Source organism: Mobula birostris, chromosome 8, assembly GCF_030028105.1.
Source record: "Mobula birostris isolate sMobBir1 chromosome 8, sMobBir1.hap1, whole genome shotgun sequence".
In the NCBI taxonomy this organism is placed as follows: domain Eukaryota; kingdom Metazoa; phylum Chordata; class Chondrichthyes; order Myliobatiformes; family Myliobatidae; genus Mobula; species Mobula birostris.
In genome coordinates, this window is record NC_092377.1 from 2,981,803 (window position 1) to 3,007,264 (window position 25,462).

The window sequence follows — 25,462 nt, forward strand, 5'->3', positions numbered from 1 at the left end:
CAAGGTTGGAAACCTGGAAACCTCTATGTGGTTAATGTGGATTCTGCCAATCCTGAGAGCTCCCTGCCAGAGGATGAGACTTCAAACTGCATCTTAGAAATACTGTATGCTGGAACCTTTCGGTTAAACCCAGACACAAGTCACCCGGTGCGGAATCGATCATCAACCATCACCTAAGCTTCCTGTCATTGGGTCCTGTCATTCTGTGAAGTGATTCACCCTGGAAGGCACAGAGAAAGTGCAGAGCAGTGAAAGAATAGGCTACTTGGAACCACTGCACATGGCAAGCATTTAATAATTTTACTTGATTAGTTTAGATTAGATTATGAGGACACTCAGTCCTTGTTTATTGTCATTTAGAAATGCATGCATTAAAAAATGATACAATGTTCCTTCAGAGAGAAATCACAGAAACACAGGACAAACCAAGACTAAAACTGACAAAACCACATAATTATAACATATAGTTACAACAGTGCAAAGCAATACCGTAATTTGATAAAGAACAGACAGTGGGCATTGTAAAAAAAAGTCTCAAGTCCCGATAGCCCCATCATCTCATGCAGACGGCAGAAGGGAGAAACTCTCCCTGCCATGAACCTCCAAGCGCCGCAAACTTGCCGATGCAGCACCTTTGGGGAGGGGGAGCCTGCAACACGGGCAACAGCTCACTCTCCATATCGTACTGTCAAACTCCACCGTTCCTTTAGATTCATCAAGTCAGGTCAAGTCAAGTCACGTTTTATTGTCATTTCGACCATAACTGCTGGTACAGTACACAGTAAAAATGAGACAACGTTTTTCAGGACCATGGTGCTACATGAATGATACAAAAACTACACTGAACTATGTAAAAAACAACACAAAACTACACTAGACTACAGACCTACCCAGGACTGCATAAAGTGCACAAAAACAGTGCAGGCATTACAATAAATAATAAACAAGACAATAGGCACAGTAGAGGGCAGTAGGTTGGTGTCTGTCCAGGCTCTGGGTATTGAGGAGTCTGATGACTTGCGGGAAGAAACTGTTACATAGTGTGGTCGTGAGAGCCAGAATACTTTGGTGCCTTTTGCCAGATGGCAGGAGGGAGAAGAGTTTGTATGAGGGGTGCGTGGGGTCCTTCACAATGCTGTTTGCTTTACGGATGCAGTGCGTGATGTAAATGGCGGGAAGAGAGACCCTGATGATCTTCTCAGTTGACCTCACTATCCGCTGCGGGGTCTTGCGATCCGAGATGGTGCAATTTCTGAACGAGGCAGTGATGCAGCAGCTCAGGATGCTCTCAATACAGCCTCTGTAGAATGTGGTGAGGATGGGGGGTGGGAGATGGACTTTTCTCAGCCTTCGCAGAAAGTAGAGATGCTGTTGGGCTTTCTTAGCTGTGGAGCTGGTGTTGAGGGACCAGGTGAGATTCTCCACCAGGTGAACACCAAGAAATTTGGTGGTCTTGACAATCTCTACGGAGGAGTTATCTATGTTCAGCAGAGAGTGGTCGCTCCGTGTCCTCCTGAAGTCAACAACCATCTCTTTTGTTTTGTTCACATTCAGAGACAGGTTGTTGGCTCTGCACCAGTCCATTAGCCGCTGCACCTCCTCTCTGTATGCTGACTCATCGTTCTTGCTGATGAGACCCACCACGGTCGTGTCATCGGTGAACTTGATGATGTGGTTCGAGCTGTGTGTTGCAGCACAGTCGTGGGTCAGCAGAGTGAACAGCAGTGGACTGAGCACACAGCCCTGGGGGCCCACGTGCTCAGTGTGGTGGTGTTGGAGATGCTGCTTCCAATCCGGACTGACTGAGGTCTCCCAGTCAGGAAGTCTAGGATCCAGTTGCAGAGGGAGGTGTTCAGGCCCAGTAGGCTCAGATTTCCAATCAGTTTCTGAGGAATGATTTTGTTGAATGCTGAACTAAAGTCTATGAATAGCATTTGAATGTACGTGTCTTTTTTGTCCAGGTGGGTTAAGGCCAGGTGGAGGGTGATGGCAATGGTGTAATTTGTCAAACGGTTGGAACGGTACGTGAACTGCAGGGGATCCGGTGAGGGGGGCAGCAGGGTCTTGATGTGCCTCATGACGAACCTCTCGAAACACTTCATGATGATGGATGTGAGTACAATGGGATGGTAGTCGTTGAGGCAGGACACTGAAAACTTCTTCGGCACAGGGACGATGGTGGCGGCCTTGAAGCACGTAGGAACGACGGCGCTGCTCAGGGAGATGTTGAAGATGTCAGTGAGAATATCTGCTAGCTGGTCTGCACATCCTCTAAGCACTCTGCCAGGAATATTGTCTGGTCCAGCAGCCTTCCACATCGGCCGCAGTAAGACACAGCACCCGGTCATTTGGAGGAGGGGTGGTCTTCCCTGCCGTCACGTCACTTTCTGCCTCAAAACGAGGATAGAAATTGTTCAATGCATCTGGGAGGGAGGCACCACCAGCACAGGCAGGTGGTGTTGTCTTGTAGTTGGTGATGTCCTGAATGCCCTTCCACATGCGCTGTGTGTCGCCGCTGTCCTGGAAGTAGCTGTGGATTCGCTGGGCGCGTGCACGCTTTGCCTTTCTCATGGCCCGGGACAGTTTGGCCCTCGCTGTTGTTAGGGCTGCCTTGTCGCCTGCTCTGAAGGCATCAGCTGCATGGGGAGTGGGAGCGTGCAACGTGCAACATGGACAACAGCTCGCTCTTCATGTCGTACTGCCAAACTCTGCCATTCCTTTGGACTCATCAGCTGCATGGGGAGGGGGAGCATGCAACATGGACAACAGATCGCCCTCCATGTCATACAGCGAGGATGCAACATCCATGGTCAACGCCCATCAATGGTGGGCCTCAGAGCCTGCAAGAAAATGAATCTCAAGCTAGCATATGGCAACATATACTTACGTATTTTGACCATAAATTTATTTTTGAACTTTGAGGCAACATTAAAAATTGAAAATTAAAAATAGACATTATTCTTTTTTAAATATTTACATCTAAAATGATCTAAGCCATCTCCTGTGGCTCCACACATAGATGAAGAGTCATGATGAAGGGGCTTGGCCCAAAAACATTGACTGTTCATTCCCCTCCATACAATAGGATACGATAGGGTCTTTTAAGAGACTCTTAGATAGGTATATGGAGCTTAGAAAAATAGAGGGCTGTGTGGTAGGGAAATTTTAGGCAGCTTCTACAGTAGGTTACATAGACAGCACAACATTGTGGGCCAAAGGGTCTGTAATGTGCTGTAGATTTTCTATGTTCTATGTTCTATGGATGCTGCCCGACCAGCTGAGTCCAACCAGCACTTTGTGTGTGTTGCTTTGGATTGCCAGTATCTGCAGAATCTTTTGTTTCTCCACACACTGGTGGGCCTGATGGGGACTTAGTCTCTCTTCAGTTACCCTTTCACTGTTATCGTAACTGATTTGATTTATTATTGTCACAGGTACTGGGATACAGTGAGAAGCTTCATTTGCAATGCCATTCGGACAAGTCATTCCATATATCAGTACATCAAGGTTCAAAGTTCAAAGTAATTTGATTATAGAAGTGCATAGATGTTACCATATGCTACCTTGAGATTTATTTTCTTGCATGCATTCACCAGAAAGTAAGAAGTACAATAAAATTTTATGAAACTACACATAAGCAGAGAAAGACTGACAAATAACCAGTGTGCAAATGGTGACCATCTGTGCATCCTCTCCACATCCACTCTGTCTAAGCCTTTTAACATTCGTCAGCTTTCAAAGAGATCACCACTCATTCTTCTAAATTCCAGTAAGTACCTTAAATGCTCCTCATATGTTCATCCTTTAATTCCCAGAATCATTCTCATGAACTTTCTGGACCTTCTGTTCTTAGATAAGGGGCCCTAAACTGCTTACAATACTCCAAGTGCAGACTGACCACAGTCTCAGCATTACATCCTTGTTGGTGTGGGACACCAGCACCTCCACTACTTCAGAAAGCCGAGGAAATTCAGCATCTGCCTGATGACCCTCGCTTATTTTTATCAAAGTACTATAGAAAGCAGCCTGTCCGGGTACATCTCAGCTTGCTACAGCAACTGCTCTGCTCGTGACCGCATGTAACTGTGGACACAGCTCAGCACATCACAGGAACCAGTCTCTCCTCCATGTCTACACTTCCCACTGGCTCAGTAAAACAGCCAGCGTCATCAAAGACCCCATCCGTCCCTGACATTCTCTCTTCTCCCCTCTCCCATCAGGCAGAAGATACAAAAGCCTGAAAGCACATCCCACCAGGCTCAAGAACAGCTTTTACTCCGCAGTTCAGTTATAAAACAATTGAACAGTCCCCTTGTACGTCCGATGGACTGCTGACCCCACATTCCACCTTGCCATGGCCTTGCACCTTTCTGTCTGCCTGCACTGCCCTTTCTCTGTAGCTGTTACACTTTATTCTGCATTCTGTTACTGTTTAACCCTCTACCATCTGCTATAGTGGGGCGATGCGATGGCACAGGATCAGAAAAAGCTGCAGGAAGTTGTAAACTCAGCCAGCTCCATCAGGGACACTAACCTCTCCAGCATCCAGGAGAGTGCTGCCTCAAAAGGGGTGGGGGGGGGGGATAGTTGCTTGCTGCCACTTACACGTGGGAGGGAGGGGAGCTGGGGGAGGACTGTGGGGTTCTAACATGCAACTGTCGTTCATTCTTTGGGGCACTGCTCTGTTTTTGTGAATGGTTGTGAAGAAAAAGCATTTCAGGATGTACATGGTACACATTTCAGGATGTACATGGTACACATTTCTCTGACATGTACCCTTGAAACCTTTGAAAAGGTGGCGTCCATCATTAGGGACTCCCCATCATCCCGGACATGCTCCTTTCTCATTGCTACCGTCAGAGACGAGGTACAAGATCCTGAAGATACACACTCAATGTTTCAGAAACAGCTTCTTCCCCTCCGCCATCAGATTTCTGAATGGACAACGAATAATATCTCAGTATTTTTCCCTCACTTTTTGCACCACTAATTTAATTTATGTATACTTATTGTAATCTATATTTTATTATTATGTACTGCAATGTACTGCTGTCACAAAACAACAAATTTCATGACATATGTTGGTGATATTAAACCGGATTCAGATACTACCTCAGTACACTGATGTGATCAAATCATCTGCATCGATGGCATGTACAACCGGGTATTTTTCTCTGCACCTCAATAACCAATGAATTTAGCAATCTAGTGTAGACAGCAGTAGCAGGAGGATGACCTAAGTCCTCTGCCCAGCCCCTATCTCTTCTAACATCTGGCTCTTGAACTCACAAGCTTCTATTTTAAGTGTGGTTCTTATCAAAGTCCCAGCTACTGCCTGTGGTTCCCCTCTATCAGCAGCTCTGTTACATCCCGAAAACACTCTTTTTTGACTTATTCCCTTTGCTAAAGCCACAATGACTCAGTCCAATCAAGCTCAGAACAGAGAGGGGGAGGAATTTCTTTAGCCAGATGGTGGTGAATCTGTAGAATTCATTGCCAAGGATGGCTGTGGGGGCATTGGGTGTATTTAAAATGGAGATTGATAGGTCTTGATCTCAGTTAGTCCTGACGAAGGGTCTCGTCCTGAAACGTCGACTGTACCTCTTCCTATAGATGCTGTCTGGCCTGCTGCGTTCCACCAGCATTTTGTGTGTGTTGCTTGAACTTTCAGCATCTGCAGATTTCCTCGTGTTTAGGTTTTTGATTAGTTGGGGCATCAAAGGACATGGGGAGAAGGCAGGAGAATGGGGTTGAGAGGGATAATAAATCAGCCATGATGGAATAGCAGAGCAGTCTCAATAGGCTGCATGGCCTAATTCTGCTTCTATCTCTTATGCCTGGATTTGATTCGGGAGCTTCAGATAAAGGAACCCTTGGGAGGAAGTGACCATAAGATATAGGGGCAGAATTAGGCCATTTGGCCCATCGAGTCTGCTCCACCAGCTGATCCATTTTTCCTCTCAGCCCCAATCTCCTGCCTTCTCCCCATATCCTTCTGTTTCCTGTCTGATCAAGAATCTGTCAATCTCTGCCTTAAATATACATAAAGACTTGGCCTCCACAGCAGCCCGTGGCAAAGAATTACACAGATTCACCACTCTCTGGCTAAAGAAATACCTTCTCATCTCCATTCTAAAAAGACGCCCCTCTATTCTGAGGCTGTGTCCTCTGGTCTTAGACTCTCCCATCACAGAAAACACCCTTTCTATATCCACTCTATCAATGTCTTTCACCATTCAATAGGTTTCAACTAGGTCACCCCTTATTCTTCTGAATTCTGGGGTATACAGGCCCAGAGCCATCAAATGATCTTCATATGACAAGTCAATCAATTCTGGAATCATTTTCACAAATCTCCTTTGAAGCATCTCCAGTTTAAGCACACTCTTTCTAAAGAAAGGGGCCCAAAACTACTCACAATACTTCAAGTGAGGCCTCACCAGTGCTTTATAAAGGCTGAATATCACATCCTTGCTTTTATATTCTAGTCCTCTTGAAATGAATGCTAACTTTGCATTTACCTTCCTTGCTACTGATTCAACCTGCAAATTAACCTTTAGAGAATCCTGCAGAAGGTCTCCCAAATCCCTCTGCACCTCAGTTTTCTGTATTTTCTCTCCATTTAGAAAATAGTCAACCCTTTTATTTCTTCTACCAAAGTGCACCACCATATACTTCCGACACTGGCATTTCTTTGGCCATTCTCCTAATCTGTCTAAATCCTTCCTCAAAACCTCCTGTCCCTCCACCTATCTTGATATTGTCTGCAAACTATTTTTTTTTAGATTATGAGGACATGCAGTCCTCTTTTATTGTCACTTAGTAATGCATGCAACAAACTTCACAACAAAGCCATCAATTACATCATCCAAATCACTGAGATATAGCATAAAAAGAAACTGTCCCAACAAAGACCCCTGTGGAACACCACGAGTCAATGGCCGCCAACCAGAAAAGGCTCCCTTTATTCTCACGCTTTGCATCCTGCCAATCAGTATCTTCTTTCTCCGTGATTTATTGTCATAATCACATCACGATTTCCCAAATACCCTCTACTAAGTCTTTGATGATGGATTCCAGTGTTCCCCTCTCCAGGATGTCCCCTCCTCCCTACATCGTCAACACCCCCCTCCTTCAAGGAGGGCCTCATTGAGTTGTAAGGAGTGCAGTGGAGATTTGAGAGGACGTTGCCAGGAATCAACAGAGAGACGTTGAGCAGGCTAAGGGTTTTATTTATTGCAGTGTGGGAGAACGAAGAGTAATCTTACACAGGTTTATAAAACCTCGAGGGGCATAGGTAGGGTGAATGCACTCACCATTTTTCCCAGATTTGGGGAGACAAGAACTGGGAGGCATAGGTTTAAGGTGAACATAGAACCAAGAACAGTATAGCACAGTACAGGCCCTTTGGCCCACAATGTTGTGCCAACCTTTTAACCTACTTTAAGATCAATCATACCCTTTCCTCCTACATAATCTATATTTTTCTATTATCCATGTGCATATCCAGCAGTCTCTTCTGGAGGACGACTAGATGGCGGCGTGACACAGCGCGCGAGGCCTCTCCGGTAATGAATGTCTGTAATCTGTCAAGTAGGAGGCCGTGTACAATTCTGATTTGATGGAGGCAGACGTGAGAGCACGGAGGAACATGTGGTGAAACTTCTGAAATGCCTGCTTCACTGCCGCTGCTACTGTGTGATCCGAAATCTCCAGAGGGGAAGGCCCCAAATCCTTGGCTTTGCCTGTTGCTTGGCGGCCGGGGCCGGGGTCAAAGTGCTCAGCAGCGATGGTGCTCAGTGTCGGAGGGCTGGTCGGAGGCTCGAAGTTTTCGGACGGACTCAGAGTTGGACTGTGGTCAGGTGCTTCCGGGGTGCTGCATCAGCAAGTTTGCGGCGCTGGAAGTTCATGGCAGGGAGAGCTTCTCCCTTCTACCGTCTGCGTGAGATGTTGGGCTATTGGGACTTGGAGACTCTTTTTTTTTACTGTGCCCATGGTCTGCTCTTATCAAAGTATGGTTTTGCTTTGTACTGTTGTAACTATATGTTATAATTATGTGGTTTTTGTCAGTTTTAGTCTTGGTCTGTCTTGTGTTTCTGTGATATCATACCGGAGGAACATTGTATCATTTTTTAATGCATGCATTTCTAAATGACAATAAATGAGGACTGAGTGTCCTCATAATCTAATCTAATCTATGTCCCTAATGTACCACCCCAGGCAGGGCCTACTAGACACCCATCACCTCTGTGTAAATGTCCTACATCTGACATTCCTCCCTATACTTTCCTTTTTATTCTTCTTCTGAGGGCTCCATCAGTCAGGTTCGATCATGGATATTGCATCCTAGCTGTCCAGATATGCAAGTCAGGGCAGCACGATATGGAGAGCAAGCTCCCTCTCTCTACGCATCTGATGAACCCAAAGGAACAGAAGAGACTGATACAGTTTGGCACCAGCTGCATTGCAGGAGTTGCCAGTTAGCATTGAGCTCAACGTGGGACTCTCTTAGGGATTCCAACTCCAGATTTTTCCTTCGGGGTTTATTCCCAAAGCCTTCCCCATGAGTGGGTATAGCCACAAGTTAGTGGAGGTTTGAGATCAGAGTTTTCTTTCAAGGTGAGCTGCCAACCACAGCTAATGAGTTCCATCTGCCCAAAGCAACTGGTTTTAAAGCACCAGTAACCTGCCTTTGCCCCATCTCCTGTCAGTAGAAACGGTTCCGCTGGACTTAGTAGCTAAGCCGCACATGAAGCCCTAGAGCTGGACTTGATTGTCAGAGAGTATTTGAGACGCACGCCATTGGGAACATTTAGTAGGTAGCAGGAGCTTATGCCCATTACCACCCCCAGTTTAACAACCTTAAAGAACCTTTCCTCCTTATTATGCCCCTTCTATAAGGAATTTTCACCATGTATAAAGGTCTGTAGCTGTCCACTCTATCTAAACCTCTTGTCACCTTCTACAACTCTATCAAATCACCTCTCATCCTCCTTCTCTCTAGTCCTAGCTCACACAACCTATCCTCATAAGACATGCCTCTAATCCAGCCGGAACTCTTTGACTCTATAAATAAAACAGTGAAAGTCATGTTCCAACACCGTCACCATGTTTTACAGGTGTTTACTCTCATTTCTTTTGTGCTTCTTCTATCAGCCTCTATTTATTCAGCAGCCGTTTTAACCACTTTCACAAGCTGACACTAATAACCCCATAGTTCTTGGTTTCTCTACCCTGTTTACAAATGCATCCTAACTTATGTTCTTTGCCTTTGCAGAAGTGAACAATTACAATGTTTAAATGACACTTGGACAGATACATCGATATGAAAGGTGAAGAGTGATAAGGGCCAAACGTGGCTCAGGATTACACCTTGAGAGCCAATGAGAGAGGACAGATACAAGAGAGGGGAGAGATTTCAAAGAGACCTGAGAGGCAACTTCCTTACCCAGAGGGTAGTGACAACCTGGAATGAGCTGCCAGAGGAAGTGGTTGATGGGGGTATTCGGACAGGTACCTGCAGGGGATGGGCTTGGAGAGTTATGGGTCAAATGCAGACAAATGGGATGAGCAGGAAGCAGTTGTGCCGAATGGCCTGTTTCCAAGTCATGTGACTCCATGACACCTTAGTCAGAATGGAAGAGTTGGGCCAAAGGACCTGTTCCATGCCATGTGACTCTATGACACTTTGGTAAGCATTAATGTGTTGGGTTAAAGACATGTTTCTGTGCTGTGTGACTCTATTTAATAAAACGTTAAAAGTCTGCAGTACAAAATTAGACCTGATATTTTTAGATATGTGCATGAAAATGCGGAAGATTATATGAAAGTACAGTTTTGTTTTCTATTTCTGCCAGACATCAAGCAGCCAATAATAGTTCCTTTATTTATAATGCAGAGAACCATGGCTGGCAGTTTTACATCTCTGAAGCATAGTTCAAAGTAAATGTATTTATTTATTACATATGTATCACCAGATACAATCCGACATTCATTTTCTTGCAAGCATTCACAGTAAGTACAAGAAATACAATAGAATCAATGAAAGACCACACATATCAAGACAACCGGTATGCAAAAGGCAACAAGCTGTGCAAATACAAAAAGAAAAAGAGAGTAACAATAATAATAAATACATAAACAATAAATTTCGAGAACAGGAGATGAAGAGTCCTTTCCATCGGTTGTGGAAACTGTTCAGTGATTGGGCAACTGAAGTTATCCCATTTGGTTCAAGAGCTGATGGTTGAGGGTAATAACTGTTCCTGATCTTGGAGGTGTGAGTCCTCAGGTTCCTGTACCTTCGTCCTGATAGCAGCAGTGAGAAGAGAGCATGGACTGGATAGTGGGGGTCCTTGATGATGGATGCTCCATGTAGATGTGCTCCATGGTGGGAAGGACTTTACCCTTGATGGACTTACTGTAAATATTTACCATAAGTTTACTGTAAAATATTTTATTTCACATATAGATCATGGAAGCTCAAATCCCACCTGGGTTTTGACTAGATACTTGAGTCGGCAAATCCAAAATCACTGGCAAGTCTGGAGTCCGAGGCTTGGAGTTTGAGGTCCCATCACCGATGGGTCCTGGGGCCGATGCCAAAGATTGAAGCCCAAAAGTCAAGCAGAAGTCTGGAAGTTGTCAGGAACTGTTGAGGAGGCTTGGCCCAAAAGCAAAGCAGCAGAAATGATTTAATGGTGAGCGACAACTTTACTTGTTGTTGTCGTGGCTATCCCTCGAGGTCGAGGATGATGGTCTTCATCCTGTTGATCTACTTATGGGCTCTCAAGTGGCTGATGAGTCCAATCTTGACTTTGAAAGTTCTTCCGCGTTCAGGACAGGTAGTTCCAGATGGCAGATCGGGCTTTGGTTGTTGCTGCCTCTCTTTCCACTTTCTGCTAATTCTGCACATCTGTTGGCTTCGAAAGTTGCTGTTCCTTCTCAGATGATGGCTTGCCAGAGTTTCCTTTCCTTGGCATTGGTTTCCCAATTGTTGATGTCGATGTTACATTTCTTCATGTTGGCTTTTGAGACGTCTTTGAATCTCTTCTGTTGTCCGCCTCTTTTACGTTTGCCTTCTTTAAGCTGGGAGTAGATGATTTGTTTCGGTAGATGTTCGTCTTGCATCCGAACAACATGGCCGTTCCACCTTAGTTGGTTCTTGATGACTTAGGCTTCAACGCTTGTTGTTTTTGCTTCATTTAGCACACTGACATTGGTTCTTTTAACTTCCCAGCTGATATTTAAGATGTTTCAAAGACAGCGTTGATGGAACTTTTCAAGTGCCTTCAGATGTTGTCGGTATGTTGTCCAGGTTTCTGATGCATACAGGAGCGTTGGGATCACCACTGCTTTGTACACTAACATTTTGGTGTCTGTTCGGATGTCACGATCATGAAAGACTCTTGTTCGGAGACGTCCAAAAGCTGTTCCAGCGTATTTAAGATGATATTGGATCTCGTCATTGAGGTCGACATTGGAGGAGAGATGACTTCCAAGATATGGAAAGTGGTCCCCGTTTTCCAGGGTTGCTTTTCCAAGTTGAATTGATGGTTCTATCCAATTTGTCTCAGTTGGTGACGGTTGATAGATGATCTGAGTTTTCTTGGAATTGATGGTAAGTCCAAGTTTCATGTATGCACGGTTGAAGGCAGTCAGGATCTGTTGTAGGTGGTTTTCTGAAAGAGCTGCAACACTGTTGTCATCTGCGTACTGGAACTCGATGAGGGAACTTGTGGATGTCTTCGTTTTGGATTTGAGATGGGCAAGATTGAAAAGTCTGCCATCTGTTCTGCAGACAATTTCCATTCCTGGGGATAGGTCGTCCCTGATAATGTGGATGGTTGTCGCAATGAAGATGGTGAACAAAGTTGGGGCAATCACACATCCCTGTTTTACTCCTGATCTAACTTGAAAAGGCTCACAGTTACTGTTGCTGACCATGACTGTGGCAAGCATGCCATTATGGAGGAGTCTCGGGATTCGAATGTACTTTTCAAGGCATCCATAGGTGGATAGGACATCCCATAGGAGTTCCCTTGATACCGAGTCAAAGGCTTTGGTGAGGTCGATGAATGCCATGTACAAAGGTTGGAGTTGTTCATGACATTTTTCTTATAGTTGTTGCATTGTGAAGATCATGTCGATTGCTCTACGTGATGGTCTAAAACCGGCTTGTGTCTCCGGAAGGATCTTCTCAGCTAAAGGCTTGAGCCAGTTGTTCATGATGCGGGTGAGGATCTTCCCTGCTGTTACTAACAGGGAAATTCCACGATAGTTTCCACATTCAGATTGATCACCTTTCCTTTTGTAGATGGTAACGAATGCTAAGTCTCTAAAGTCTGCTGGTGAGCGACAACTTTACTAATCAACTGCAAAATAACAAGCCACGAGGGAACATAAAACAAGAGAGAATAGACACTGAACACCACAGGCAACAGGGTAACTGAAGGCCAGGAGCAACTAGTTGCGGCTGGCTGGTTTGATGAGTGAACAAGGATTGTGGATATGAGCTGGGTTGAAATAGGCTGCAGGTGATGAGTTGAAAACTAGTGGCAGATTACTTCTGTTAGCTGGGTGGAGACTGGGAGGTGCCTGTTCGTGCAGGCCTGATAGAATTCAGAGTCCAATAGCCAAAGCCCTGGGTCCACAAGTCTGAAGCCCACTGGAGAAGTCAGAGGCCACCGGAGGTCTGTCCAGGGTTGGAGGACTGTGCGTGTGGGAGAGTGGAGGGGAGGAGCTTTGTTGCTTGTTATGTTCTGTGTTTATTTATTTACTTATTTAGAGATCAGCGCAGAGCAGGCCCTTCGGCCCCTATAGCCACATCAACTAGCAACCTCCCTATTTAACCCTAGAATAATCACAGGATAATTTACAATGACCAATTAACCTACTATCTGGTACTGTGGCAGGAAACTGGAGCACCCAGAGGAAACCCACACATTCCACAGGGAGGATGTACTCCTTACAGAGGATACTGGGATTGAACCCTGATCCCTGATGCTACAAGCTATAATAGCATTACACCAACCACTATGCTATTGTGGCCCCTGTGTACTGTTCTAACAAACACTGTGGACATGCTATGTTGGTGACATATGGGGGCTGCTCCCACCACATTCATACTCAAATTGCCAAATAAACTTATCCCTTCTGCCTACACAATGTCCATACCCTTCCATTTTCCTCACATTCATGCGCCTATATAAACTTCTCTTAAAAGTCCCTGATGTATCTGCCTCTACCACCACCCCAGGCGAGCATTCCAGACACCCACCGCTCTCTGTAAAAAGCTTTCCCCTCATACCTCCTGTGCCCTTTGTTGTTCTATGTCACTGACCTCATGAGGACCAGACCCTGAGCTGAAATAAAGGATCAGAAAGGTGTAGTTTGAGAGGGGTGTGGGTCAAACACAGAGATATGGCATCTGCTCGGGTCAGCAGTGTCGAGATGGGCTGAAGGGGTTGTTTAACTCTGTGGCTCTATGAACAGCAATGCTACCACAAAACACAACAGGGAAGGCAGAAGTCATTTCGCCAAAGGAAATGATTCTTTCAGGTTAACCACAATCTGGACATAACATCACTCAAACAATAAAGTAAAAATCTGGTTTCCACTTCGAATTAGCACAATGCAGTCAGCAGTTAGTGAACTTTTATTAGAAGGAAGCTATTCATCCCACTGTGTCTATGAGAGCAAATCCCCACGTCTTCCATTCCCATGAATTCCAGAAGAGGTTCACGAGGATGATACCGAGAATGAAACTTTTAATGTATGAGGACGTTTGATGGCTCTGGGCCTGTACTCACTGAAGTATAGAAAAATGAGGGAGATCTCATTGAAACCTACAGATATTGAAAGACCATGCTCAAAATGCTGGAGCAACTCAGCAGGTCAAGCAGCATTGATGTAGGGGAATAAACAGGCAGTGTTTCTGGCTGAAACCCTTCTTCAGGACTGGAAGGGTTTTGACTTCTCCAGTGCGTTCAACACCATCCGCCCTGCTCTGCTGGGGAAGAAGCTGACAGCGATGCAGGTGGATGCTTCCCTGGTATCATGGATTCTTGACTACCTGACTGGCAGACCACAGTACATGTGCTTGCAACACTGTGTGTCTGACAGAGTGAACAGCAGCACTGGGGCTCCACAGGGGACTGTCTTGTCTCCCTTTCTCTTCACCATTTACACCTCGGACTTCAACTACTGCACAGAGTCTTGTCATCTTCAGAAGTTTTTGGATGACTCTGCCATAGTTGGATGCATCAGCAGGGGAGATGAGGCTGAGTACAGGGCTACGGTAGGAAACTTTATCACATGGTGTGAGCAGAATTATCTGCAGCTTAATGTGAAAAAGACTAAGGAGCTGGTGGTAGACCTGAGGAGAGCTAAGGTACCGGTGACCCCTGTTTCCATTCAGGGAGTCAGTGTGGACATGGTGGAGGATTACAAATACCTAGGGATACGAATTGACAATAAACTGGACTGGTCAAAGAACACTGAGGCTGTCTACAAGAAGGGTCAGAGCCGTCTCTATTTCCTGAGGAGACTGAGGTCCTTTAACATCTGCCGGACGATGCTGAGGATGTTCTACGAGTCTGTGGTGGCCAGTGCTATCATGTTTGCTGTTGTGTGCTGGGGCAGCAGGCTGAGGGTAGCAGACACCAACAGAATCAACAATCTCATTCGTAAGGCCAGTGATGTTGTGGGAATGGAACTGGACTCTCTGAAGGTGGTGTCTGAAAAGAGGATGCTGTCTAAGTTGCATGCCATCTTGGTCAATGTCTCCCATCCACTACATAATGTACTGGGTGGGCACAGGAGTACATTCAGCCAGAGACTCATTCCACCGAGATGCAGCACAGAGCGTCATCGGAAGTCATTCCTGCCTGTGGCTATCAAACTTTACAACTCCTCCCTTGGAGGGTCAGATACCCTGTGCCGATAGGCTGGTCCTGGATTTATTTCGTAATTTACTGGCATAATTTACATATTACTATTTAACTATTTATTACTATTTTTCTATTACTATTTATTATTTCTATGACTATTACTATTTACTAATAGTAGTATTATTATTACTATTTCTATTGTTATTATTTATGGTGCAGCTGTAACGAAAATCAATTTCCCCCAGGATCAATAAAGTATGACTATGACTATGACTATTTTAAGGTGTTTGGAGAAATGCATACGGGATGGGGGTTGTAAGGGAGGGGTTTGTCAGAGGTATTTGTTTATTTATTTGTTGTTTTTTCATACACAGAGTGGTGGCTGTGTGCAACAAAAAGGTTGGGGACCCCTGGACTAGAGCATAGGACAACATAGAAATCTACAGCACATTACACCTCTTGTGCACCTTTGGTCCACAATGTCATGCTGACCACGTAACCTACTCTAGAAACTGCCGAGAATTACCCTACTGCATAGCCCTCTATTTTTCTAAGCTCCATGTACCTATCTAAGAGTCTCGTAAAAAACGCTATTGTATCCGCCTCTACCACCTTCGCTGGCAGTGCATTCCACACACCCACCATTCTCTGTGTGAAAAAATTTATCTCTGACATCCCCTCAGTACCTTTTTCCAAGCACCTTAAAACTATGCCCCCTCATGTTAGCCATTTCAGCCCTGGGAAAAAGCCTCTGACTATCCACACGATCAATACCTCTCAACAGTTTATACACCTCTATCAGGTCACCTCTCATCCTCCGTCACTCCAAGTCCAAGTTCACTCAACCTATTCTGATAAGGCATGCGCTCCAATCCAGGCAACATCCTCGTAAATCTCCTCTGCACTCTCACTATAGTATGCACATTCTACCTGTAGTGAAGTGACCAGAACTGAACACAGTACTCCAAGTGGGGTCTGACCAAGGTCTTAGCTGTAATATTGCCTCATGGCTCTTGAACTCAATCCCACAGTTGATAAATGCCAACACACCATGCCTTCTTAACAATACTGTCAACCTGCGCAGCAGCTTGGAGTATTCTATCAACACAGACCCCAAGATCTCTCTGGTCCTCCACACTGTAAAGAGTCTTACCGTTAATACTATATTCTGCCTTCAAATTTGATGTACCAGAATGAACCACTTCAGACTATCTGGGTTGAACTTCATCTGCCACTCCTCAGCCCAGTTCTGCATCCTATCGATGTCTTGCTGTAACATCTGACACCCCTCCAGACTATCCACAACACCCCAACCTTTGTGTCCTCAGTAAACTTACTAACCCACCCTTCAATTTACTCATCCAGGACATTATAAAAATCACAAAGAGGAGAGTAACACTCAAAACACGCTGGAGGAACTCAGCAGGTTGGGCGGCACCCGTGAAAACGATCAGTCAACGTTTCGGGCTGGGACTCTTCATCGGGACTGTAGAGGGAAGGGGCAGAGGCCCTATAAAGAAGGTGGGGGGAGGGTGGGAAGGAGAAGGCTGGTAGGCTCCAGGTGAAAAACCAGTAAGGGGAAAGATAAAGGGGTAGGGGAGGGGAAGCAGGGAGGTGATAGGCAACTGGGGGAGGGGGCAGAGTGACATAGGGATAGGGGAAGGGAGGGAGAGGGAATTACCGGAGGCTGGAGAATTCTATGTTCATACCAAGGGACTGGAGACTGCCTAGACAGTATATGAGGTGTTGCTCCTCCAACCTGAGTTTAGCCTCATCATGGCAGTAGAGGAGGCCATGTATGGACATATCTGAATGGGAGTGGGAAGCAGTTGAAGTGGGTGGCTACTGGGAGATCCTGTCTGTTTTGGCGGACGGAGGTGCTCGACGAAGCAGTCCCCCAATTATCCGCTGACACATGGTGTGAGCAGAATTACCTGCAGCTTAATGTGAAAAAGACTAAGGAGCTGGTGGTAGACCTGAGGAGAGCTAAGGTACCGGTGACCCCTTTTTCCATCCAGGGGGTCAGTATGGACACAGTGGAGGATTACAAATACCTGGGGATACGAATTGACAATAAACTGGACTGGTCAAAAAACACTGAGGCTGTCTACAAGAAGGGTCAGAGCCATCTCTATTTCCTGAGGAGACTGAGGCCCTTTAACATCTGCCGGACGATGCTGAGGATGTTCTACGAGTCTGTGGTGGCCAGTGCTATCATGTTTGCTGTTGTGTGCTGGGGCAGCAGGCTGAGGGTGGCAGACACCAACAGAATCAACAAACTCATTCGTAAGGCGAGTGATGTTGTGGGGATGGAACTGGACTCTCTCACGGTGGTGGCTGAAAAGAGGATGCTGTCTAAGTTGCATGCCATCTTTGACAATGTCTCCCATCCACTACATAATGTACTGGGTGGGCACAGGAGTAAATTCAGCCAGCAACTCATTCCACTGAGATGCAACACAGAGCGTCATAGGAAGTCATTCCTGCCTGTGGCCATCATACTTTACAACTCCTTCCTTGAAGGGTCAGACACCCTGAGCCAATAGGCTGGTCCTGGACTTATTTCATAATTTACTGGCATAATTTACATATTACTGTTTAACTATTTATGGTTCTATTACTATTTATTATTGATGGTGCAACTGTAACGAAAACCAATTTCCCCTGGGATCAATAAAGTATGACTATGACTATGACTATGAAATGAAGGAGGAAGATGCCAGAATACAAAAGGAAGGAGGACAAGCTAAAAGGTGATAGGTGAAGCCAGGTTAATGGAGAAGGGGGATGAAATAAGAAGCTGGGAGGTGGTAGAAGAAAAAGGCAAAGGGATGAAGAAGAAGGAATCCGATAGGATGGGAGAGGAGAGTGGAGCATGGGAGCAAGGGAAGACAGAGGGATACAAGGCAAATGTGATAGAATATTGGAAGGCCTAGATAGAGTAGACATGGAGAGGATACTTTCTATAGTGGGTGAGTCTAAGACCAGGGGGCACAGCCTCAGAATACAAGGACATCCCTTTAGAACTGAGATGGCAAAGTGTTTCTTTAGCCAGAGGGTGGTGAATCTGTGGAGTTCATTGCTACAGACAATGAGTATATTTAAAGCAGAGGTTGATAGGTTCCCGATTAGTTAGGGCGTCAGAAGTTTTGGGAGGAAGGCAGGAGATTGGGTTTGAGAGGGAAAATAAATCTGCCATAATGGAATGGCGGAGCAAATTCAACGTGCAAAATGGCCTAATTCTGCTCCTATGTCTTATGGTTTTATAGTTCAACTCCACCACTTACATACACATTGGGGAGGCAATTTACACTGGCCTCGCCAATTAACATACTGAATACCCCACTGTCTCTCCAAATACAACTTTGGAATATGAGAGAAAGCCAGAGTACCCCAAAGGGAAAACCTGCCGTGAGAGTGAGAACAAGCAAATTTCACACAGGCAGCTCCGGGCCTTGGGATCAAACCTGGGTCTTGAGTGCCATGAAACAGTGACGCCATCTGCTGGACTACTGTGCTACCCCTTCCAAACTCAAATGGAGGTTATGGAGTAAACTCAATTATGGTGGTACAGGAGGAGCCGCAAATTAGATTGGGAAACTCCACTGGAAACTTTCACAGTCATTACATTTCAAACTCAAAGTAAATTTATTTTCAAAGTACGTGTATGTCACCATATACAACACTGAGACTTACTTTCTTGCAGGTATTTAGAGAAAAATAAAGAAATACAGTAGAATACAACACAAAGAGTAACAAACAACTAGTGTTCAAAAGATGACAACCAGTATAAATATAAATAAATAAACACAGAATACAGAGACTGTAGGTTGCAGAGTCCTTGAAATTGAGTCTGCAGGTCATAGAATCAGTTCAGAGCTAAGGTGAGTGAATTTATCCACACAGGTTCAGCGGTAGCTGGTAATAGCTGTTCCCCTCCACCATCATGGCCAGTGAAGAGCAGGACTGAGAGAACTGGACTGCATTCCTTGGAGGTTAGAAGAATGAGGGGAGACCTCATAGAAACTTTTCAAATGTTGGAAGGCATGAACAGAGAGGATGTGGCAAAGTTGTTTCCCATGATGGGGGAGTCTAGTACGAGAGGGCATGACTTAAGGATTGAAGGGCGCCCATTCAGAACAGAAATGCGAAGAAATTTTTTTAGCCAGAGGGTGGTGAATCTATGGAATTTGTTGCCACGGGTGGCAGTGGAGGCCAAGTCATTGGGTGTATCTAAGCAGAGATTGGTAGGTATCTGAGTAGCCAGGGCATCAAAGGATATGGTGAGAAGGCGGGGGAATGGGACTAAATGGGAGAATGGATCAGCTCATGATAAAGTGGATGAGCAGACTCGATGGGCCGAATGGCTGACTTCTGCTACTTTGTCTTATGGTCTTATGGTCTTAACACAGAACAGCACAGCTCAGGACTCTGATGACACAGGTCAGGATCGATCTAAGCACCAGTCCGAATCAGAAAGGTTGGGTACAGGCCGAATTGAGGCAACGGGGTCCAGGCCCCAGAGTGGATTGAAGTTACTGAACCCGATGTTTGGACAACTTAAGCATCGGGCCAGTTTGAAAAGGTCAGGGTGTTAGAGTCCGAGGGCTCTGCACTGAACTAGGGGTTCATGAACAAACTCTCTTTGTGGACTTCAGATCAGAACGCATTTGCTTGTGTTTATTGGTTGCATGATTTTTTCTTCTTTTCTCTGTACTTTGGGGTGTTTAACTGTCTTATTTTTACGGGTTATTTTAGGTTTCTTTATTTTATGGCTGCCAGTAAGGAGATGGATCTCAAGGTTGTATAATGTATACATACCTTGATAATAAATGCATTTTAACCTTTGAACTTTGATTGAGATAACAGGTCAGGACTGAGACAACCTTTAGAACATACAACAGCACAGCACAGGAGCACGACCTTGGGCTGACAACGTTAGTATTGATTTTTACTTAGAAATACAGCACAGAACAGGCCATTCTGAGCCTTCAAGTCACACTGCACAGCAATCCACCAAGTCTAATCACAAGACAAAAAAGAAAAAGGAGCAGCAAATTTGTGGCTGTAACCAAGATTGTGGATGTAGTGGACAATGAGGAAGGCTATGACTTGCAGAGGGTGCTGCCACCACAAGTGGCACATGAGAGCTCCATTTCAACGTTTATGAGAAATTCCGATAGGTACCTGGATGGTAGGGGAATGGAGAGCTATGGTCCCTGTGCTGGTGCAGGCAGTTTAAATGGTTTTGGCATGGACTAGAGCAGTGGTCCCTAACCACCAGGCCACAAAGCATATGCCACCGGGCCGCGAGGAAACGATATGATTTGGCGATATGAGTCAGCTGCACCTTTCCTCATTCCCTGACACACACTGCTGAACTTGAAATAACCTACCAAATCACACCAAATAACACATAAAACCTAAAATAACACTAACATATAGTAAAAGCAGGAATGATATGATAAATACACAGCCTATATAAAGTAGAAATAATGTATGTACAGTATAGTCTCACTTAACAGAATCGGGAAGATTAAGCCAAAACCGATTTGTAGAAAAAAAAATCGGCACATACACGCATGCGCACACAAGTGCCCTCGCAAGGCTTCATGGTCATGGTAGTCTTTCTCGGGGTAAACACAAGCATCCCGTATTTAACTAATACTTTTGTCCCTTATTTGGGAGTGAGAAAATTGGCAACCCTACTTGAACACCTCCCCCCCCGACCCCCTGGTCGGCCGGTCCGCAAGAATATTGTGAATATTAAACTAGTCCGTGGTGCAAAAAAGGTTGGGGACCCCTGGACTAGAGCATAGGACAACATAGAAATCTACGGCACTTTACACCTCTTGTGCACCTTTGGTCCACAATGTCATGCTGACCACGTAACCTACTCTAGAAACTGCCAAGAATTACCCTACTGCATAGCCCTCTATTTTTCTAAGCTCCATGTACCTATCTAAGAGTCTCGTAAAAAATGCTATTGTATCCGCCTCTACCACCTTCGCTGGCAGTGCATTCCACACACCCACCATTCTCTGTGTGAAAAAATTTATCTCTGACATCCCCTCAGTACCTTTTTCCAAGCACCTTAAAACTATGCCCCCTCATGTTAGCCATTTCAGCCCTGGGAAAAAGCCTCTGACTATCCACACGATCAATACCTCTCAACAGTTTATACACCTCTATCAGGTCACCTCTCATCCTCCGTCACTCCAAGTCCAAGTTCACTCAACCTATTCTGATAAGGCATGCGCTCCAATCCAGGCAACATCCTCGTAAATCTCCTCTGCACTCTCACTATAGTATGCACATTCTACCTGTAGTGAGGTGACCAGAACTGAACACAGTACTCTAAGTGGGGTCTGACCAAAGTCTTAGCTGTAATATTGCCTCATGGCTCTTGAACTCAATCCCACAGTTGATAAATGCCAACACACCATGCCTTCTTAACAATACTGTCAACCTGCGCAGCAGCTTTGAGTATTCTATCAACACAGACCCCAAGATCTCTCTGATCCTCCACACTGTAAAGCGTCTTACCGTTAATACTATATTCTGTCTTCAAATTTGATGTACCAGAATGAACCACTTCAGACTATCTGGGTTGAACTTCATCTGCCACTCCTTAGCCCAGTTCTGCATCCTATCAATGTCCTGCTGTAACATCTGACACCCCTCCAGACTATCCACAACACCTCAACCTTTGTGTCTTCAGCAAACTTACTAACCCACCCTTCAACTTACTCATCCAGGACATTATAAAAATCACAAAGAGGAGAGTAACACTCACAACACGCTGGAGGAACTCAGCAGGTCAGGCAGCATCCGTGGAAAAGATTGGTCGACGTTTCGAGCCGGAAACCTTCGTCAGGACTGTAGAGGGAAGGGGCAGAGGCCCTATAAAGAAGGTGGTGGGAGGGTGGGAAGGAGAAGGCTGGTAGGTTCCAGGTGAAAAACCAGTAAGGGGAAATATAAATGGATGGGGGAGGGGAAGCAGGGAGGTGATAGGCAGGAAAGGTGAAGAAGGAATAGGGGAAAACACAATGGGTAGTAGAAGGAGATGGAACCATGAGGGAGGTGATAGGCAGCTGGGGGAGGGGGCAGAGTGACATAGGGATAGGGGAAGGGAGGTGGAGGGAATTACCGGAAGCTGGAGAATTCTATGTTCATACCAAGGGACTGGAGACTACCTAGACGGTATATGAGGTGTTGCTCCCCCAACCTGAGTTTAGCCTCATCATGGCAGTAGAGGAGGCCATGTATGGACATATCTGAATGGGAGTGGGAAGCAGAGTTGAAGTGGGTGGCTACTGGGAGATCCTGTCTGTTTTGGCGGACGGAGCGAAGGTGCTCGACAAAGCAGTCCCCCAATTATCCGCTGTCACATGGTGTGAGCAGAATTATCTGCAGCTTAATGTGAAAAAGACTAAGGAGCTGGTGGTAGACCTGAGGAGAGCTAAGGTACCGGTTACCCCTTTTTCCATCCAGGGGGTCAGTGTGGACACAGTGGAGGATTACAAATACCTGGGGATGCGAATTGACAATAAACTGGACTGGTCAAAAAACACTGAGGCTGTCTACAAGAAGGGTCAGAGCCGTCTCTATTTCCTGAGGAGACTGAGGTCCTTTAACATCTGCCGGACGATGCTGAGGATGTTCTACGAGTCTGTGGTGGCCAGTGCGATCATGTTTGCTGTTATGTGCTGGGGCAGCAGGCTGAGGGTGGCAGACACCAACAGAATCAACAAACTCATTTGTAAGGCCAGTGATGTTGTGGGGATGGAACTGGACTCTCTCATGGTGGTGTCTGAAAAGAGGATGCTGTCCAAATTGCATGCCATCTTGGACAATGTCTCCCATCCACTACATAATGTACTGGGTGGGCACAGGAGTACATTCAGCCAGAGACTCATTCCACTGAGATGCAACACAGAGCGTCATAGGAAGTCATTCCTGCCTGTGGCCATCATACTTTACAACTCCTTCCTTGAAGGGTCAGACACCCTGAGCCAATAGGCTGGTCCTGGACTTATTTCCTGGCATAATTTACATATTACTATTTAACTATTTATGGTTTTATTACTACTTAATTACTTATGGTGCAACTGTAATGAAAACCAATTTCCCCCGGGATCAATAAATTATGACTATGACTATGAACATTGAATTCTCCAACTTCTGGTAATTCCCTCCCCCTCCCTTCCCCTATCCCTATCTCACTCTGCCCCCTCCCCCAGCTGCCTATCACCTCCCTCATGGTTCCACATCCTTCTACTACCCATTGTGTTTTCCCCTATTCTTTCTTCACCTTTCCTGCCTATCACCTCCCTGCTTCCCCTCCCCCACCCCTTTATCTTTCCCCTTACTGGTTTTTCAACTGGAACCTACCAGCCTTCTCCTTCCCACCCTCTCCCCACCTTCTTTATAGGGCCTCTGCCCCTTCCCTCTAAAATCCTGACGAAGGGTTCCGGCCCGAAACATCGACCGATCTTTTCCACGGATGCTGCCTGACCTGCTGAGTTCCTCCAGCGTGTTGTGAGTGTTGCTTTTACCCCAGAATCTGCAGGTTATTTTGTGTTTACAAAGAGGAGAGGTCTGATAACAGATCCCTGCAGAACACCAGTGGGCACTGACCTCTATGCAGAATATGAACCAGCTACAACCACCCTTTGCCTTCTGTGGGCAAGCCAATTCTGGTTCCACAAAGCAAGGTCTCCTTGCATCCATGCCTCCTTACATTCTGAATGAGGCTTGTATGGGGAACCTTATCAAATGTCTTACTGAAATCCATATACACTACATCCACTGCTCTACCTTCATCAATGTGTTTTGCTACATCCTCAAAGAATTCAATCAGGTTCGTAAGGCACGACCTGCCTTTGACAAAGCCATGCTGACTATCCCTAATCAGATTATGTCTCTCCAAATGCTCATAAATCCTGTCTTTCAAGATCTTCTCCAACAAGATCGACTAGATGGGCCAAAAGACATTTGTTTCGGTGATGTACTTCTCTATAACTCCATGATAATTCACAAAGACCAATTAACTATGTCTTTGGACTGTGGGAGGAAACCAGTTCATCCAATGGAAACCCTTGCAAACTGAAAGGAACATGCAAATTGTTTACAGAGGATGCTGGAAATAAACTCTGAACCCCAAAGACTCTCGCTGCCTTCATGTCACGCTAACCTCCACACTACTGTGGCGCCTCTTGTGTTGAGCTAATTCAGCAAATCACAACTAATTCTATCTGCCTGCATATGGTTATATCAAGATGCAGATACATCAGGGACATCTAAAAGACTCCAGGATAGTCACATGGATGAGAGAAAAATGGAGGGTCATGAGGGAGGGTAAATGCAGCAGACCCTCTGCTTTAACTGCTGAGTTTCTGCAGCATTCTGTGTGTGTTGCTCTGGATTTCCAGCATCTCCTGTGTTTATGATTGCAGTGCCTGACTTTTACGGGAAGGAGGCAGGGCAGCTTGTCAGGGACATAGGGCTCTCCAGCAGTGAGATCAGCCTCCCAGAGATCTGGGCAGAATGTGGGAGCTCTCCCTGAGGCTCAGCTGATCTATCAGTGGGTCGCAGCAGCGCAGGTCTGATGCAGTTCGGAATCACAATCAGATTTATTAGCATTAACATACAGTATGCCATGAAATCTGTTTTGTAGCAGCACTGCAATGCTATACAGAGAAAATTATCATGTTACCACAACAAATATGGAAATAGGCAGTGCAAACAGACAGCAAAATAGTGAGGTCCATCCTACCACCAAACACATCTTTACTTAGTCCCACTCTCCACCTTCCATAAGGATTTCTCCTTCCATGATTCCCTTGTCCATTCTTTCCTCCCTCCTGCCATTTGCCTCTGCAAGTGACCATCATGCTACGTCTGGCCATTCACCTCCTCCCACACCTCCATTCAGGGCCCCAGACAGTTCTTCCAGGTGAGGCAACACTTCACCTGTGAACCTGTTTGGTTTGCCTATTATGTCCGGAGCTCCCAATTTGGGCTCCTTCACATTGGTGGGGCCAGACGTAAATTGGTGGACTGCTTTGTCAAGCACCTCTACTTCATCTGCCAAGCCAAATTTACTGGTGGGTAACCATTTTAAATCCTATCCTCAATTCTGTTCTGACATGTCAGTCCATGGCCTCCTCTACTGCCACGATGAGGCCACCCTCAGGGTGGATGAACAACACCTCATATTTCATCTGGGTATCCTCCAACCTCCAATGAATATTGATTTCTCCTTACGGTAATTTATTTTTCTCATTTTTGCTTCTCCCTCCCCTTTCCCTCTTCAACTATTCCCACACTGGCCTCTTTAAGTCTTCTCTTAAACTGGCTGTCTCGTCCCCACCTCTTTTCCTTTCTCCTATGGTCAGCTTTCTTCTCCAGCCCTTTACCTTTCCTAACCACCTGGCTTCACCTATCACCTTCCAGCTCAACCTCCTTTGGTATCTTCCTCCTTACTCTCCAGTCCTGAAGAACGGTCTGGGCCTGAAACATTGACTGCTTATTCATTTCTGTAGATGTTGCCCGACCTGAGTTCCTCC